This window comes from Canis aureus, chromosome 18 (assembly GCF_053574225.1).
Source record: "Canis aureus isolate CA01 chromosome 18, VMU_Caureus_v.1.0, whole genome shotgun sequence".
In the NCBI taxonomy this organism is placed as follows: Eukaryota; Metazoa; Chordata; class Mammalia; order Carnivora; family Canidae; genus Canis; species Canis aureus.
In genome coordinates, this window is record NC_135628.1 from 11931667 (window position 1) to 11951586 (window position 19920).

General features: G+C 37.3%; 2 long non-coding RNA genes across 9 annotated transcripts in view; one reads left to right on the forward strand and one right to left on the reverse strand.

Moving 5' to 3' along the window:
* LOC144288574 (uncharacterized) overlaps window positions 1-15677 on the forward strand; it is a 64849-nt gene extending 49172 nt beyond the window's left edge. For 7 of the 8 annotated variants that reach the window (XR_013356533.1, XR_013356535.1, XR_013356538.1 and 4 more), the window contains 3 exons: window positions 3865-4008; window positions 9390-9486; window positions 13410-14244. This is a non-coding gene — a long non-coding RNA (uncharacterized LOC144288574). Of the gene's footprint in view, window positions 1-3864; window positions 4009-9389; window positions 9487-13409; window positions 14245-15199 lie in introns of those variants that run through there. The other variant, XR_013356534.1, reaches the window with a different exon arrangement.
* The window catches only part of LOC144288575 (uncharacterized), a 271172-nt gene that overhangs the window by 132570 nt on the left and 118682 nt on the right, over window positions 1-19920 (reverse strand). The window lies entirely within an intron of this gene.

Below are 19920 nucleotides of genomic sequence, written 5' to 3' on the forward strand. Positions count from 1 at the left end.
GACAGAACATAAAGACTGCTAACTCTGGGAAACGAACTAGGGGTGGTAGAAGGGGAGGAGGGCGGGGGGTGGGAGTGAATGGGTGACGGGCACTGGGTGTTATTCTGTATGTTAGTAAATTGAACACCAATAAAAAAAAAAAAAAAAAAAAAAAAAAAATCTCACCTAACCTCAAATAATTTTTTCTCTGACTTTTTTTCTTATAAGAGACCTATCCACTCCTAATTTTATTCACTCTATCTCCCATCAAAATAGCCTTTATTTTTTAAGACTTTTTACTTATTTATTCATGAGAGACAGAAAGAGAGAGAGACAGAGAGAGAAGCAGAGACACAGACAGAGGGAGAAGCAGGCTCCATGCAGGGTGCCTGATGTGGGACTCGATCCCGGAACTCCAGAATCACACCCTGAGCCGAAGGCAGGTGCTAAACCACTAAGCCACCCAGGCTGCCCAAAAATAGCCTTTAAAAGAAAAGAAGCATGTGTCAACAAGAAGATAAGAGCATCAATTTTAAATTATTTAAACAACCTTATCACAATGTGATTTATTATATTTATTCTAATACAAAAGTTAGTATTTTATTGTTTTAAGATTTTATTTTTAAGTAATCTCTACACTCAGCGTGGGGCTCAAACTCAGAACCCCAAGATTAAGAGTTAGCAATGTTCCACTGACTGAGTCAGCCAGGAACCCCACAAAAATTAGCATTTTAAAATGCTAATGCCTTTATATGTAATCTTGGCTAGAATATTCCTATGTATGAATATGGAAACCCATTAACCAAAATAACAAGTCGCATGTAATCCAATATCAGTTCAATGGTCAACTCGGCTTTGCTGTAATTTCAAAAGTGCAGCAATTATTTAGCACTTGCTATGTGCTAATACTGTACCACAAAGAAGGTGATGAATGACAGAGTTAGTTCTTACCTCCAGAAAGCACATGGTATAGTGGTATAAGAGTTTCATAAACCAAGAGCACTGATAGAGTGTAGTAAGTATTCTGTGCTGGCACATAGTTATGATGTGACAGGCTCTTTAAATCTACTCCTTAATTAGATGAGCTAATTCATGTCAAAAGCTTAAAAGAATGACTGGCACACTATAAATTCTCAATAAATATTAGCATCTTTGGGAGGAATATATCAATGATCCATTTTAGAAATGATTGAAACAACATACCAAGAGAAATTAATAACTTAGCAAATTAGCTAAAATGTGGAGAGGCTGTGATTGGCACTAATGTTGGTCTGACATCAAAACTCACAACCTACCCTCATTGCCCCACTACTTCTTAGTGTGTGCAGAGAAGAGACACGAGTAGGGCTTCATCCCACCTCTTCACAGAGGCAGCAGGACAAGAGCTAGGACTTGAAAAAAAAAAAAAAAAAACTCATTCGGAGGCAAAGAGCAGCAGAAGAAAATTCCAAACAGGGAAAGCACCTGCAAAATAATCAAGACTCAGCTGAGCATGATCTAACAACAAGTAGTCTAGTGTGACTGGGGAGTTAGACCATCTACCCAGTGCAGAGCCCGACCAAGGGCTTGAGATTCTCTTGCTCCCTCCCCCTCTGCCCCTCGCCCCCTCTCTAAAAAAGGAATGAGGAGGAGAAGGAGAGAACATGATAAGGGGAAGGTATCAGAGTGGAAATTTAGAAGTGTGGAGAAGCACTGAGAAGCCTGAAGACAAAACCACTATTAGGAGGCTGACTAGATGATCTAAACTCACTCAGAATGAGAAAAGCCAAATGAGGGGAATGGCAGAAAAAAAATAAAGGAAGGGATAAGGAACCCCAAAGTGAGTTTTGGCATGCCATCAGCCAGATTTACTGATCAGTTCCTGGGGATGTGAGAAAGAGGACTCACAGATCTCAAAGTTTTCAGGGGAGAGGACTGCAAAGTAATTATAAGGCAGAAGTGCAGAAGAGAAGGAGCAAGTTTATCCAGGAACAGAGTTAGCCCAATGATCTCTGAGAGGCCTTCAGTCCCAGTGCATGAAGCTGGTAACTTGGCAGCTCTGACACGAGTTCTGGACTGGAGACAGAGGTTTGTGGAAATCAAGCACAGTTGAGGGGATGGCAACAGATAAAAGCATGAGAACAGCAAAAAACCAAGAACTCATCCTTTGGTAATGCCCATATTCCCAAGATCCTGGAAGGAAAGGAAACCTAGAAAGAGGCTCCTAAAGAGTGGTCAAAAAAATTAAGAGGAAATTATAGGAAAGTAGGGATTCCCAAGACAAAGGATGCTTTGTCATGGCAAATACCATAGATGTCAGGGAGGAGAACCACTGAAAAGAAGCCAATCGATGGCAGGTGGGAGGCTATCAATGAGTGCCCTCCGAAGCTGGCTTCTGTAGAGTGATGGGTGTGAGAATTCTAGAAAACACTGAAAAAAGCAATGAGTAGAGATTTTTCTTTCAAATTTGGCCACAAAGAACAATGATGATATTGAGCAAGAGGTGTACTGGAGATCCAAGGGAAGGGGTAATAATTCCACGTGAACATTTTTATATGTTGACAACCTGATGAAGGGCCAGTGAAGAGGAAAATCATGAAGATATGAGAGAGCTGGGGAGTAAAACTAACTCCTAAGAAGAGTCAGAATGGAGTCTTTAAGGATGAACAAAGCTCTCATTTCATATATAGGTTTTCCTTTAGTCCCTTGCCAGTCTCCCAGTGTTTTTAGAGGAACAAACTCAGCTCACGGGTGCTAAGATCCCAGGATAAATACTTTTTAAAAACAATAATTGGCCTTTTTCAGGCAGTCATTTTTTGTAATCTCTTCAGACGCACAACCCACAATTTTTGCAATGTTCAGCAATCTTGGTCCTCGAATCAAGGTGTTTAGTGGCAGATACCTACAGTTTCAGAGCATGACACCTCGTCAGTGCTCTCTTCCTTCTCTTTCTTGCCAGGCTTTTTTATTTATAGCTAGCTCACTTGCACATTCTCTTTCTCTATCTTATATATCTATCATATATACATATATCTTATATCTATCTTGCAAAATGCTTTAAGTATAGAGCACCTTCTCATTAATTCTCTCCTCACTTGCCTCAGGATTTATCCCACTTGCTACTAATAAACTGGTATGATTTATAACATGCAGTTCCACCCATTATAGGCACCTAAGCCTAGCTCTGAAAGCTTTCCAAGCTTTACTGAAGCTGAGTCCCATCTATTTCCAGTTATTTCACAAAATATTCTAGAAAGAAGTTTTGAAGTTAAGTGCTCCTTCACATAGTACATTGGTTTCTATCTGAGACAGTTATACTACCCCATACCCAGAATGGACTTCAACTACTGTGTCTTTTTTTTTTTTTTTGTATAGACATATCTCAAATTCACATTGAACTTTCTTTTTTTCTTTTAAAGATTTTATGTATTTGAGACCTAGAGAAAGAAAGAGCGTACAAGTGGTGGGGAGGGGCTGGGGAAGAGGGAGAAGCCGACCCTCACTGAGCAGGGACCCCAATGTGGGGCTCAATGTGGGGCTTAGTCCCAGGACCCTGAGATCATGACTCAAGAGTAAGGCAGTCGCTTAACTGACTGAGCCACCCAGGCACCCCGATATTTCACTTTCTATGCATCTTTTCAAAGACAAGTCATGATACTTACTTCAGAATATGTTTTTATTTATTTTTTATTTTTTTATTTTATTTTTTTTAGAATATGTTTTTAAAATGCCTTAAGGGGATTAGTTCTCCTATCAGTGAGAGTTTCGGTATAGCCACAACCTCAAGGCAGGTGGGTGGACTGGTTTGTATATTCTTTTCCTATGTGGCATAATTAACCATATTCTTGAGAGACCATCAGATGAGCTTCTAGGTGTTTAGTTCAGGTCTCCATATTTCTTCTTTAGTCACCCAAATTGGGGCCACATCTTCCATACTGAAGTGGAGAAGACTGGTGGAGGAGCAAGTATGAGGAGGAAGAGACAAGTGAAGATCAAGAAGCTTTTGAGGAAAGTCCAGATGGAGGCAGACACCTTACTCTGAAACTTATGGTAAAGTTCAGGCCTAGAAAACAAATCTCTTACTTATTTCAGGAAATATTCCTAATATTTGCCGGGTGGGGAAAATAGCTCAGATAACATTATGTTTTATTTTCTTCAAATTGGCATTCAGCAGTCCCAATGTAGGAGCTGTCATAAATGACAAAGACTAGTACCAGTTTTCCAAGGATAAACATCAAAAAATAGCTCCAAGCCTTAAAGATTCTCATTCAGCAACTAGAACATAGAGCAGGTAGAAACAAATGGTGATGAGATTTCAGATGATTAGTTTTCATCCATGATACAAGAATAAATGGGTTCCATTTAATCAATTGGATAGTTGTTTCTTAGCTCATTTTCCCTTTATCCAGCTTTCAAGTCCATACAAATGACTATAGAGGAGACTGGGAAGGGAGCAAAGAAAATTAACAGTAAATCTGAGGTATGGAAGCATAAAGGCAGTAAGATTTGGCGTGCATCAGCAAAAGGGAAGATGTGGAATTCCTCTAAGAAGTTACTATTACAAAAAGTACTTTAGAAAAAATTTCCTTCTTGTTTATGAAAACAGAAAAATAAGCAAAACTTTTTTCCTAAAAACAACATAGGCACCATTTCTGCTTTCCTTTGATAAGCCATTATGAAGGGAGATAATTAACTATGGCATCTTGTAATCATTCATCCACAAAGCTTCCTTAGCAGAGACATTTTCTGTTCTATAGTTTATAAATGGATCTAGGCTTTCATATTCTGTATGAAAGCTCTTATTAAATGAATCACTGTATTCTAGAACTCCTGGGCTCTCTCCAGAAATCAAATCCCATGGGGATTGGCTGTCTACATGATGCCTTATTCCCCTAGTGCATTAGGGAGACAGCATGATGTAGTATAAGGAATTTAGGCTTGAGAATCCCTAAATGGGTTCTATCCCTGCAACCAACTAAAAAGTGAAGATCAGTTTCCTCAACTGTTAAAAAAAAAAAAAGGGAGGGGGTATGTCTTCCTCAAAATCTTAAAAACTTAATTTTCTTGTTACAAAAGAACTTGGTTAACCATAATTCCACAATAAGCTAACATCACTTTTTTCAAAATCAGAATGCTTCATTAAAAAACCCAGAGACAGAATTACATTATTAACTCTTTATATTTTTTTCTGAGTTATCTTTAACTGTAATCATAGTTATACTGCTTCATATAAAGGGTAGATCCCGTAATTTATATTTTATATTTAGGCCAGTTAATGTGTTCAAAAGGACTTTATTCTTTCTGAAGTCCTAATTTCCATATGAATCATAAACACCTTTGTTAGCAGCTGTTCTACTATAATGTCTTTCTTGGAGCACGTAGGTGTGATAGTATTAAGACCCACAAAAAGCGCAGAGAGATAAATATCCTCTTAGCCTATTCCAGTCATACAGTATTTCTTCCTGGGGTGAACATTTTCTGAAGAGTCATTAAAACACTATTTTCCCTGCATAACTAATAGCAGCATGGGGTTAAGTCAAGTGAATAAATGACTAAACGGAGATCATTTTCTTAGAGAAATTGTTTTCTCATACATCTAAAGCTTGTAAATTGTCTGGTATTTGTCTGACCCATCATCATTTTTAAACATTATGAAGTAAACAACACATGTGCATATTTGCACTCATTTACATATCACACAAAAGAGAAATAGACATCATGTCTTAACATAAAGGCCTGAACTGCAGCATACACATCTAGAGTTCTAGAAGGTGAATTAGATAATTAGCTATAAACAGTACCAATTCCCATGTTTTACAGGGCACAGACCTCACCCTGGTATGCCATTCATTCATTTGTTGGTTTGGTTTGTTCATTTAAGTACAGGGTAATACACTGGGTCCTGGCTAAATGCTGAGAAAATATAAAGACAGTCCCTATGATCAAACACTTCTCAATTGATGACAAAAACAGACATGTGTTCAACACAATGTATTAGTTGTATACCTTATAACTATACCAATATACCTTGCAATAAGGGTATGTTCTGGGGACTAGATACTGCAGAAGAAAGTTTTTCTATTGTCCTTCCAGATTCCCCTTCTGCCTTACTCTGTGATGCTCTCAGGGGGCAGACTTTATGGCTATTTCATCAGTCTTACCCTCTGGCTTCACACTGAGCTCAGACAGTGGAAGACACTAAAAACAGGACAGAAAGTACAATAATTCTGAGGACAGGGTGTTTACTCCCTGATTCCTCTTTGAGAGATAGCTACAGGTGATGCAACAGAGCACATCTCTTGTTAGGTGGTCCTCTCCAGGGTAAACCATGAGGTACTAGCTCCTCTTGCCCCATCAGGCACAGGGGTAATAACTGCTTCCAGCTGTTGGTAGTTCTAAGACCCTGCACTATCCTTTATGGGTTTTCTTTAATCATATCTACACCTTTGTAAATAATCCCTATATTAAGCCCTCCTCACATGATTCATTTTGAGATTCTATCATCTGTTTCCTGCTGTTTTCTTGATACATCATCCAACCCAAAATGGCCTGGGAAGGAACACATTTAGGAAGCCAAAGTATATCAGTTGGTCAAAAGAAGAAATAAAAGTTGCATAAGAAAGGAAAGGGATTGGAGAATGGACTATGAAAGTGGAAGGAGTTGCATTTGCAAAAATGGAAAGGGAGAGGAAGACTTGATATAGCTAAAGCATCTGGATTCATTGGCAAAGCGGCATCACAGACAGCCAAACAGGCAGATGGGGTCAGATCACGTAGAGCCTGGTGTGCTGCTATTCAAGGGAATTTGAGTCTCATTATGAATGCAACTCATTTTCCTCGAAGCATTTTGTTCAGTGCAGTTTCAAAAGGTCACGATGGTGGCATTTTTGAAATTAGAGGGGAGAGGAGTGAAATTGGAGATAGGGAGAGCATTTATCAGTTTATTACAATTATCAAAACAATGCAGTTGAGAAGTAATGCACATCTGGACTAAGGTCACACCAGCAGGGATTGAGAGAAGGAAACGGAGAAGCACATATTGGATAGCACTTTCTGACCAATTCAATACTGGGAGAAAGGTAATGAAACATACTGGCTTAAATGGCTAAAAAAGCAATGACATTTCGGGAGAATTTACTAGGTAATAAGCACGGTTCTTATGGTTTTACATATCTGGACTTGTTTTTATCCTCCCAGAAACTCCTAAATAAAACAATAATTGTATCCCTGTTTTTTTCAAATGTAGTAAGCAAGGTATAAAGACCTTAACAACTTGCCCAGCATCACATAAGTAGTGAGTTCAAAAGACAAGATTGTGGGAAAAGGAGAAAGAGTTTGGAGAGGTGGTTGAGCAAGATTATGATATCAGATTGGAATACCATTTAGTTTCTCTAATAGGAGATATTCAAGTAGAGAAATCTGGTGAGCAACTGGATATACTAGCCTGAGGCACTGAAATACAGAAATTTAATGGCTAGAGATACAAACTTGAAAATTTTCAACACATATTCTTCCTACCTGAAGTCTCAGGAGAGGATGTGAGTTCCCTCAGGCAATTATGCAAAGTGAAAAAGGGGTTTGAGGTTGGAGACTAAGGCAATATTACATTTAAGGAATAGAATAAGAGGGGCTTGAGCAGTAGACTCCACAATCCAATCCTGTCCTAAAACCACTAATCTTCCACCCTTCCCCACTGAGTATCACTCCAGACAAATTTATCTCCTTCTCTTGTATTTTGCTTCTTCTGATTAACTCCCTTTAGAAGATGCCACTTCTGTATTCCACTCTTCCAAACCTTTCTCAAGGACCATTTCAAATCCTACTTTCTCATTGGAATTTGGTCCAAAATTATCTCATTCCAGGAATTATAAGTAGCACCTTGCTGTAAACTCAATGGGTATTCTAAGTTCCTTTTGAGGATTTATCTTTACTATTGCCTATCTACTTTTTTCTGTAATGATATATCCCCAAATAGATCATAGACCCCCTAAAAGACAAAACAGGGGATCCCTGGGTGGCTCAGCGGTTCAGCACCTGCCTTTGGCCCAGGGCATGATCCTGAAGTCCCAGGATCGAGTGCCGCATCAGGCTCCTTACATGGAGCCTGCTTCTCCCTCTGTCTGTGTTTCTGCCTCTCTCTCTCTCTCTCTCTCTCTGTGAGTCTATCATGAATACATTTTTTTAAAAAAGCAAAAAAAAAAAAAAAAAAAGACAAAACATTCTTAGTTTTATATCACACTGCTCCCAAAATAATGCCTCAGACGTGGTGGGTATTTGGTAAATAGCGTACACCCTTTGTAGTTAACAAGGACTAGATAGAGTCCAGAATCCATGTTAGCAAGTATGTTCTTTACTAAATCTCTGGGAAAAGCCATCAGAGTTGAAATCTTCTACTCTACTCCTATTCTCTTGTCTCGTATGCCCAGAGTATTCATGTTTATCAGGATCACTCTCTCTGAGGAAACGTCATAAGCTCTATACCCTTTCTGAGCTATCTCCTATACAAACTCACCTGACCATAATTCCATTCTCTCAGTGCCATTCTTTTTGCAAATGCAAACTGGTTAACATTGATTTTTTTTCCCCTCCTTCAGAAAAAAAGTGAAATATCCAGGCTCCATATAGAAGAAATACACTAGGCCTATAAACATAATTCAAAGGCAAAAATCTAGTCACTATAGAACATATTTTGAGACAAGTAGGATTTGTGATGTTCTTTAAATCTTCCCATATTCTTCTCATTCCTAATTATTTCTAGGATCTTGACTCAAAAACTACTAAACCTACTAAAGTGGGGTAGAATTTTCTCACCTTATAAACTCAAAGTTTTACCATTTCTTTTCATGTGGCTTTGGAAGAATTTTTAGGAATAGAATGCACTTCACTTAAAACATATAATAGGAAGAACATCTTATTCACATTTATGTCCTCTTGTAATTTTGGCCTGAGTGGGCTATCTACTTGCCTCAACTTCATATTGTATAAATACGAATGTCTGAAATATCTGTAGGTTTACAAATAATGTTTGCTTTGCCTTTAAGATGAATTTTGCATGTCTTTAACTTTTCAGTATAATTGTACACAGATTATTTAAAATGGCATGTGTAAGTGATAATATTAATAAAATACTAATTTGTGCTCTAATAACAATCTCCCACTGATAGACAAATGCTAGGAAAGATATGTTGACATTATTTTTGAAGTAGTTTTAGCTCATTATAAGAACAGCAAAATCGTCTTTTTTTTTTTTCTATGATAACAGCACAGTTTCAAAGAGTGTCATCCATTTTACTTTCATCCAGAAAAAGGAATGATATTGATGGCTAAAAGTAGCTCTAGAATTAAAAAACCATATTAAGCCCTATTTCTCAGTAATTCATTTTCCTTTTTGAGAACTAAACTTCTCACTAATTTTTTTTTTTATCTTTCAGGAAATAAACTCAACATTTAAAGAATCCATAGGGTTATGTCCATTTTAAATATCTACATTGACCTGGAATTGGGGAAGCTCTGTGGGCTCGGAAACAGGTTTGAATTTTATCTTTATTACTCAGCTCAAGTTATTAAATAGAGATTCTTCTCACTTATAAGGACCTTAATAATGGGCAAATCACAAGACTACAAAGATTCAATTAGCTACTAAATGTAAGAACTTAAGTGTTCTTAACTGGAAAAACCCTATATAAATATAACTTAATATTACCCTGAGTCTTTAAAGAGCTTATAATTCAATGTGATGCTATGGAGGGAAAATGAGTTTTGGAGTTCAACACCACCTCCTAGTTATGAAAACTTGGATCATTTACTTAATATCTAAACACCAAAAATCTCAGTCATTGAAGTGCCACTCTCACTAAAGATGCAGAGAGCTATAAGAAAATATCATTTGAGCCGTTGTTTCTAACAACAGTAAAAAGCTGGAAAATTTACACAATCATATTTCGTGGTCCTGTCAGAGAACTGAAGCTACCAGGCATCCAAATGAACTAAAGTCCAATGAGTAATAAGCATCTTGTCAGGGAAATAGGACACACGCACTCCTGTACTTTTGGCAGAGCATGGAAGAAGTGATTGCAGTAAAGGCAGAGATCTGAGAAACAGATACAAAGTTAAAGGCAAGCATGACAGGTTAGCATAAAGGGGTAACAACAGTTTAGAACTAGTCAAAAATGATCGAGGAAGAATAGGTAAGCTATGAACGACTGAAGCTAAAAGCCAGTAACAGAAAGCTATCTGGCAAACCACTGAAGATTTAGAAATTAACCAGCACAATTTTAAGTGCCTCTATGGACCAAAGAAAAATCTCCCAAAGGAAGTCAGAAAATTCCTTACACTCTAAAAATGAGCACACAGCATGTCAAAATTTGTGGCATATAGCTAATGCAGTTATTACAGAGACACACCATCAATTGCTTTCATTAGAAAGAAAGAAAAAAAAATTTTTTTTACAGAAAAATATGAGCAAATTAAAACCAAAGCTGACAGAAGGTAGAAATAAAGACTGGTGAACAATGAAATTAAAAATAGAAAACAACAGGTGAAATCAACAAAGGCAAAAGCTAGTTATTTTAAAAGAGAAAAAATATTGATAAATGTCTAGATAGACTGGTCAAAAAGGAGAAACAGAAGACAATATTTGGATGAGAAATTCTGATATTTTGATAAGAAAAGGGGGCATCTCTGCCTATCACATAGTTAAAGGGATATTGAGGATATGATGAACACCATAATACTAGTAATTTCTGATGACTTTAGATAAAATAAAAATTTCCTGAGATACTATCAAAATTCACTCAAGAAGGAAGAGATGAGGGATGCCTGATGGCTCAGTAGTTAAGCACCTGCCTTCAGCTCAGAGCGTGATCCTGGAGTCTCGGGATCCAGTCCCACATCGGGCTCCCTGCATGGAGCCTGCTTCTCCCTCTGCCTCTGTCTCTGACTCTCTCTCTCTCTCTCTCTGTGTGTGTCTTTCATAAATAAATAAATCTTAAAAAAAAAAAAGAGATGAATAGCCCAATGTCTATGCAATAAATTTAGAGTTAAAAAAATGTTCCCACAAAGAAAACTTGGGGCCCAAAAAGCTTCACTAGGGCACTCTACTAAATACCAAAGAAATAAATAATACCAATTCTACCCAAAATCTTCCAAAAAATACAGGAGAGGAGACACTTCCCAACTCATTTTATGAGGCTGACATTCTCCTGATACCAAAAGAAGGATTTTAGAAGGAAAAAAATAAAGGGGCACCTGAGTGGTTCAGCCGGTTAAGTGTCCAACTCTTGATTTCAGCTCAGGTCATGATTTCAGGGTTGCGAGACTGAATCCTGGATAGGGCTCCATGCTAGGTGTGGAGCCTGCTTAAGATTTGTCTTCTTCCTCTCCCTATGCCCCTCTGCTAGCTCACACACCCTTTTTCTCTCTCCCTGTCTAAAAAAAATTTAATAAAAAAAATAAAAACTACTCTTAAATTCTTACCAAAAATGTTAGCAAATAAAATCCTAACATTAAATAAAATAGGATTAAGTGGGCCTGAACCTAGGAATGCAAATTCAACATCCCCAAACCAGTCAATTTAATTCACCATATCAACAGACTAAAAAAGAGGAAATGATATGATGATCTCAACAGATGCTACCTCAAAAGGCATTTGACATAATTTAGTATCCACTCATGAATTTCAGCAAAATAGAAGTAAGAAGATACCCCCTTAGGAATAAGTATAATAAAATATGGGTAGGAAGTACATGCTGTAAGCTGTAAAAAATACTGATGAGAAAAAATAAAGGAAACCAAAACTAAATCCTGTGCAGGGACTGAAAGACTTATTACTGTTATGGTGTCAGATCTGCCCAAATCACTGTCTAGATTCAATGCAATCCAAACAACATCCTAGTAGAGGTTTTTGTTTTTGTTTGTAGACATTAACAAGATAATTATACATTTTATATGAAAATGTAAAGAACTTAGAATAACCAAAATAATTTTTTTTAAGATTTATTTATTAATTTAAGGGAGAGAGAGAGAGAGTGCAGAGGAAGGGGCAGAGAGAGAGGGAGATAAGCAGTCTCCTGGCTGAGCGGGAGCCCTATGTGGGGCTTGAGCCCAGGACCTTGAGATCATGACCTGAGCCAAAATCAAGAGTCAGACACTTACTCAACTGAGCCATCCAGGCTCCCTCAAAATAATTTTTAAAAGAACAATGCTGGAGGACTCACGGTCACTGATTTCAAGATTAGTATCAAGCTAAAGTAATAAACTACTAGTCTAAGGACACATGTGCAGATCCATGGAACATAATGGAGAATTCAAAAATAGACCCACATGTCTAGGGTCAATTGATTTTTGACAAAATTGTTAAAGACAGAGATAAATGAAGACAAAATTGTCTTTTCAGCAATCGTGCTGGGATATCTACGGAATTAAATAGAGACAGCGAGAAACAAAGGAAAAAGGAAACAAAAAAGATCCTTGAATCTAACCTTGTACTATTTGTAAAAATTAATTCAGTTTATCATATACCTAATGTAAAAGCTAAAACTATAAATCTTAAAAAAAAAAAAAACATTGGTGAAGATCTTTGTAACTTTTTATGTTAGGCAAAGATTTCTTAGGTATAACTCCAAAAGCACAATCCATAAAAAAAAAAAAAAAAAAAGATAATTTAGACAAGCAAAATTTTAAAATGTCTGTATTTGAAAGGACAAACCACAGGGTGCCTGGATGGCTCAGTCAGGTAAACATCCAGTTCTTGTTTCTTTGGCTCAGGTCCTGATCTCAGGGTCCTGAGATTGAGCCCCAGATTGGGCTCCATGCTCAGCACAGAGTCTACTCAGGATTCTCTCTCTCTCTCTCTCTCTCTCTCTCTCATAAGAAAATAAATAAAATCTTTGAAGGGCAAACCATAGACTGAAAGAGACTATTTGTAAAATTCATAGCTGATGAATAACTATGATCTAGAATATATAAAGACTTCTCATAGCTCATTAATAGAAACGAAACAACCCAATAAAAAATGGGCAAAATATTTTAACAAACATTTCATCAAAGAAAAAAGACTAGTGATAAATAAGCACATGCAAATACTTCATTAGTTATTAATGAAATGCAGATTAAAACCACAACTTGATACCATTCTATACCTAGTAGAATGAATAAAATCTTAAAAACTGACAATAGCAATTGCTGGAGAAGATATGGAGTCTGAAAGTCTCCAACACTGCTGTCCGAAACTTAAAAATGGTTTAATTACTTTGGAGAACAGTTTGTTAGATTCTTGTAAAATTAAACAGATAGTTGCCATGTGACACAGAAATGCCACTCAAGAGAAATGAAAATATCTGTTCATACAAAGACAAATACACAGTAACATGTATTGAGCTATTAGAATATTGTATTTGCTTCTCATTTTTGTGGATGTGAGCTCAATGATGTGATTTTCAAATATCTTGCAGACTACTGGATCTTTGGTGACGTGGGACCCATGCAAAGACTTGGTGCTGCATTGTTCCCTCTCTAGAGGTACTGAAGGAAAGTTCAATGAGAAAGAGTAACTCAAACTCAAACTCTGCCAGTGTGAAACCATTCTCAATTGAATGGAACAGAACAAGAAAATTAAGAAAGAAATTTGTAGACTTGAAGGCTTAATTTTACCATAGTATAAGGAAGGAAAACTAATTTTGAAAGTTTACTTTCTCTTCAGTATCAGAAGCTTTATTTCTCCTTGGCAACAGGCAAACTGAGGTGAATAGATGCCTTTTGTATAGTATGGCCTTGAAATTAATACTCTTTATCTATCTCTTTAGACCATTAGATATTATTAGAAAAGCAGACACATGGAAGGGATGGTAAGAACTTCCCTGACACTTCTCTACTTTTTCCTCCAAGAGAAATGACCTAATTGTAACATTTGATTTTTAAGCCCATTGGTTTAGAGAAAGAATCAAAGGGGATAGAACATAAATGTATGAGAGGGAAGCCTCTTAAGACTTTTTCCTTGCACCCTCCTTTGCACCTCCTTCCAAGAAGGAAAAATGTTAATCTGATTCCAGGATGGAGGTTAGCCGTGTTTACTAGTGAATAAGGTAACTGTATTTAAATAAATGAATAAATGAAGTGGCCCATAAATATAGCCATCCCTTCATGTCAGTACATTCTCTGTTTTTAAAAATATTTTATCTTTCTGTGCAGTAGCACAGTAAGCCCTCACACTTGGACTGAGAGGCAAGGAAAAGGTCAAGTTATAAAAACTCTCTGCTGGAATTTCAGGCACAAATAATAAAGAGTTTCTTTGCTTCCATGGTTATATTCCTTGTGTGCAGATCTTTCATAGGACCACAGGCGAGGGTCATCCATAATTTGGGGCAGGGTTTAATTATCCTTGAATATCTTTGGCATAATAATACCATATATCCACCATCAAAACCTAAGATTTCATATATATAATAAAATTGAGATGTTTTTACTGCTGATATAGCATATTTGTTACCGGAACTAGGTACATAACTAGCTACAGAATGATTAAAAGCTTTAGAAGAACTAATATTTATTGGAAACCTACCAAGGGCCATGAGATGTCTACCAATAGCAACAATCTATTGAGGTCCCACAGTGTGCCAGTAGGAGCTTAATGTGCTATATGGACTTTAAATCTCACAATAGCTCTATAAAGTAAAGTTTATTACTCCCATTTTACAAAATGAACTGAGGGTTAAGGAAAGCAAGGTCAAAGTTACTCTATCAGTAAATTGTATCTGCAACTAGAGGTCTAATTTTCCTACTATATCACATTGCCTAGTTAAGACATTTGAAGTTCTTATATTACAGTAATTTAATAACTTATAATTGTGTGATGCTTTATACTTTAAAATTTTCATAATTTTCAAGAATAATAGCCCTTGATATTGCACAGCCTTGCAAAGTGTAACTTCTTATTCTTCCCCAACTAGCTCCACAGAGCTATTTATATTTTGATGTCCCCCCATCTTAGGTGTATCTCTCAACTCCCAGGGTAGAAACCCTATCTTGTTATGAAGCATATTGTTTCCAAATATAAGTTCCCAGTTATATGTCCCTACTCAACCAGAGAAAACAACACCAGGTATTAGAAAAGATGCAATGAAAAAAAAAAGAAAGAAAGAAAAGAAAAGAGGAGATGCAATGTCTTTTTCCCCATCACTCTTAGACCCAAGTATGGGACCTTATCACAGCAGTATGCTGAAAGCCATATTTTTTTTTTTGAAAGCCATACTAAACACACATTCCTAAATGCTGGAGCAGATGGAACAAGAGGAATTTGTTCTCAAGGCTAATGTCAAGTTCATCTAGAAAAAACACAGTCAAGTTTGAAGCCCAGACCTGGCTGTGGAACCAGAGAGTGGAGAAGCAATGGGCATGGAACCAATCTTACAGAGTTGGACAAAGCTCTTTGAGAAAAGACAGAAAGGGAGTATATCATAAAACATAGTCACAATTTCTCTGCCAGTACAACCTGAATCAGATCATTGCTTCAACTACATTGGGCAAGAAGGAGAAAATGTACAACAGTTCTTTGTACGTAATCTATCAGTGTGTGGTGTCCTTGCCTACAAACAAGCATTGCCCAGTCATTGCTCTGAAATTTAACCAATTAAATTAGTATCCCTTCACTTAGGGGAGGATTGAAGAAGGAGAGTAGATGCAAGGAGCCTATAGAGTTTCCACATGAAGACACAAACATTATCTATTTAGTAAATGATTCACAAGGAGTAACAATCACCAAAACTTTAGAAAGGGATATATTTTCTTCTATGCCCTCTTCCCATGATTGTATTGACCTTCAGATCTTCAGTCTTATTCTCAAAGATTTGATTTATCATACTCCTCCTTATTAGTGTCTTTTGTATTTAGGTTTTATCTCTCCCCCAAAATGGGAAACTCTCTAATAAAGGTACTAAGCCTTATTCATCTTTGTGTTCTCTATCGTGCCTTCTATATATTATTAGTTCTATCAATATTAATCTCCCTACTGCTCTTTTCAAATAAGTAGCCAAGCCAAAGGGAGAGAACTCAGAAGTTTTATTTTGCTTCACACTCTGACTCAGCTAACATATTATTGACTCTGAATTGGAAGGTAAATTTTAGCCAAGATTTTATTACTTCTTTGCAAGGTACTTCATTATGACTTTATTTTTACTCTCAAAGTTTTCACTGGAGAATAATGGTCAGTCTCAGATCTACTGGACTGGATGACAGAAATTCCATTTGGCATCATTTATTATAACCAAACATTATTATACACTGTCATTAATTTTGTCATTTCAGCTGTGAGAGTTCTAATCTTACAAAATGACTTAGAGGAAAAAGCTGAAATATAATTGGCAGCCCTTGTGGTTTCCCTGTGGAAAGACCCATCAGCTGAAAATCTAGAATAAGTCATCATCATCAGTCAGATCACTCATCACATCAGAAAATACCAGAGCTAGTACTTTCCTTCCCCTATTGTGTATTTGGAGGGTCAGGAAGATCAGTTTCATAGTTGATTTTAAAGCCACCAGCAATTGTAAACATTGTATAACATAAAAGCATTTTTTTAAGGTTGAATAATTAATGTTTGCCATGTTCTATGAAATTAAAGGAGTTTCTGCCAAACTAGTTCTCAGGACTGAAGCAGGGAACCATACAATATGATAGATGATAGTTCAAAGTTGTTTTCGTGTCCTGTTCCATGAAGTGGTCTTACTTAATGTTTCTTTTGTAGCCCTTCCCTTGAGTTTCTTTCCAAGATAGTATAATGTGGGGTTTTTTTTTTTGTTTTTTTTTTCTAATTTTTTATTGGTGTTCAATTTACTAACATACAGAATAACCCCCAGTGCCCGTCACCCATTCACTCCCACCCCCCGCCCTTCTCCCCTTCTACCACCCCTAGTTCGTTTCCCAGAGTTAGCAGTCTTTACGTTCTGTCTCCCTTTCTGATATTGCCCACACATTTCTTCTCCCTTCCCTTATATTCCCTTTCACTATTATTTATATTCCCCAAATGAATGAGAACATATAATGTTTGTCCTTCTCCGACTGACTTACTTCACTCAGCATAATACCCTCCAGTTCCATCCACGTTGAAGCAAATGGTGGGTATTTGTCATTTCTAATAGCTGAGTAATATTCCATTGTATACATAAACCACATCTTCTTTATCCATTCATCTTTCGTTGGACACCGAGGCTCCTTCCACAGTTTGGCTATCGTGGCCATTGCTGCTATAAACATCGGGGTGCAGGTGTCCCGGCGTTTCACTGCATCTGTATCTTTGGGGTAAATCCCCAATAGTGCAATTGCTGGGTCGTAGGGCAGGTCTATTTTTAACTCTTTGAGGAACCTCCACACAGTTTTCCAGAGTGGCTGCACCAGTTCACATTCCCACCAACAGTGTAAGAGGGTTCCCTTTTCTCCGCATCCTCTCCAACATTTGTTGTTTCCTGCCTTGTTAATTTGTCCCATTCTCACCGGTGTGAGGTGGTATCTCATTGTGGTTTTGATTTGTATTTCCCTGATGGCAAGTGATGCAGAGCATTTTCTCATATGCATGTTGGCCATGTCTATGTCTTCCTCTGTGAGATTTCTCTTCATGTCTTTTGCCCATTTCATGATTGGATTGTTTGTTTCTTTGGTGTTGAGTTTAATAAGTTCTTTATAGATCTTGGAAACTAGCCCTTTATCTGATATGTCATTTGCAAATATCTTCTCCCATTCTGCAGGTTGTCTTTGAGTTTTGTTGACTGTATCCTTTGCTGTGCAAAAGCTTCTTATCTTGATGAAGTCCCAATAGTTCATTTTTGCTTTTGTTTCTTTTGCCTTCGTGGATGTATCTTGCAAGAAGTTACTGTGGCCGAGTTCAAAAAGGGTGTTGCCTGTGTTCTTCTCTAGGATTTTGATGGAATCTTGTCTCACATTTAGATCTTTCATCCATTTTGAGTTTATCTTGGTGTATGGTGAAAGAGAGTGGTCTAGTTTCATTCTTCTGCATGTGGATGTCCAATTTTCCCAGCACCATTTATTGAAGAGACTGTCTTTCTTCCAATGGATAGTCTTTCCTCCTTTATCGAATATTAGTTGACCATAAAGTTCAGGGTCCACTTCTGGGTTCTCTATTCTGCTCCACTGATCTATGTGTCTGTTTTTGTGCCAGTACCACACTGTCTTAATGACCACAGCTTTGTAGTACAACCTGAAATCTGGCATTGTGATGCCCCCAGCTATGGTTTTCTTTTTTAAAATTCCCCTGGCTATTCGGGGTCTTTTCTGATTCCACACAAATCTTAAAATAATTTGTTCTAACTCTCTGAAGAAAGTCCATGGTATTTTGATAGGGATTGCATTAAACGTGTATATTGCCCTGGGTAACATTGACATTTTCACTATATTAATTCTGCCAATCCATGAGCATGGAATATTTTTCCATGTCTTTGTGTCTTCCTCAATTTCTTTCAGAAGTGTTCTATAGTTTTGAGGGTATAGATCCTTTACATCTTTGGTTAGGTTTATTCCTAGGTATCTTATGCTTTTGGGTGCAATTGTAAATGGGATCGACTCCTTAATTTCTCTTTCTTCAGTCTCATTGTTAGTGTATAGAAATGCCACTGATTTCTGGGCATTGATTTTGTATCCTGCCACGCTACCGAATTGCTGTATGAGTTCTAGCAATCTTGGGGTGGAGACTTTTGGGTTTTCTATGTAGAGTATCATGTCATCGGCAAAGAGGGAGAGTTTGACTTCTTCTTTGCCAATTTGAATGCCTTTAATGTCTTTTTGTTGTCTGATTGCTGAGGCTAGGACTTCCAGTACTATGTTGAATAGCAGTGGTGAGAGTGGACATCCCTGTCTTGTTCCTGATCTTAGGGGAAAGGCTCCCAGTGCTTCCCCATTGAGAATGATATTTGCTGTGGGCTTTTCATAGATGGCTTTTAAGATGTCGAGGAATGTTCCCTCTATCCCTACACTCTGAAAAGTTTTGATCAGGAATGGATGCTGTATTTTGTCAAATGCTTTCTCTGCATCTAATGAGAGGATCATATGGTTCTTGGTTTTTCTCTTGCTGATATGATGAATCACATTGATTGTTTTACGGGTGTTGAACCAGCCTTGTGTCCCAGGGATAAATCCTACTTGGTCATGGTGAATAATTTTCTTAATGTATTGTTGGATCCTATTGGCCAGTATCTTGTTGAGAATTTTTGCATCCATGTTCATCAGGGATATTGGTCTGTAATTCTCCTTTTTGGTGGGGTCTTTGTCTGGTTTTGGAATTAAGGTGATGCTGGCCTCATAGAACGAATTTGGAAGTACTCCATCTCTTTCTATCTTTCCAAACAGCTTTAGGAGAATAGGTATGGTTTCTTCTTTAAACGTTTGATAAAATTCCCCTGGGAAGCCATCTGGCCCTGGACTCTTGTGTCTTGGGAGGTTTTTGATGACTGCTTCAATTTCCTCCCTGGTTATTGGCCTGTTCAGGTTTTCTATTTCTTCCTGTTCCAGTTTTGGTAGTTTGTGGCTTTCCAGGAATGCGTCCATTTCTTCTAGATTGCCTAATTTATTGGCGTATAGCTGTTCATAATATGTTTTTAAAATCGTTTGTATTTCCTTGGTGTTGGTAGTGATCTCTCCTTTCTTATTCATGATTTTATTAATTTGAGTCTTCTCTCTCTTCTTTTTAATAAGGCTGGCTAATGGTTTATCTATCTTATTAATTCTTTCAAAGAACCAACTCCTGGTTCTGTTGATCTGTTCCACAGTTCTTCTGGTCTCGATTTCGTTGAGTTCTGCTCGAATCTTTATTAACTCCCTTCTTCTCTTGGGTGTAGGATCTATTTGCTGTTTTTTCTCTAGCTCCTTTATGTGTAAGGTTAGCTTTTGTATTTGAATTCTTTCCAGTTTTTGAATGGATACTTGTATTGCGATGTATTTCCCCCTTAGGACTGCTTTTGCTGC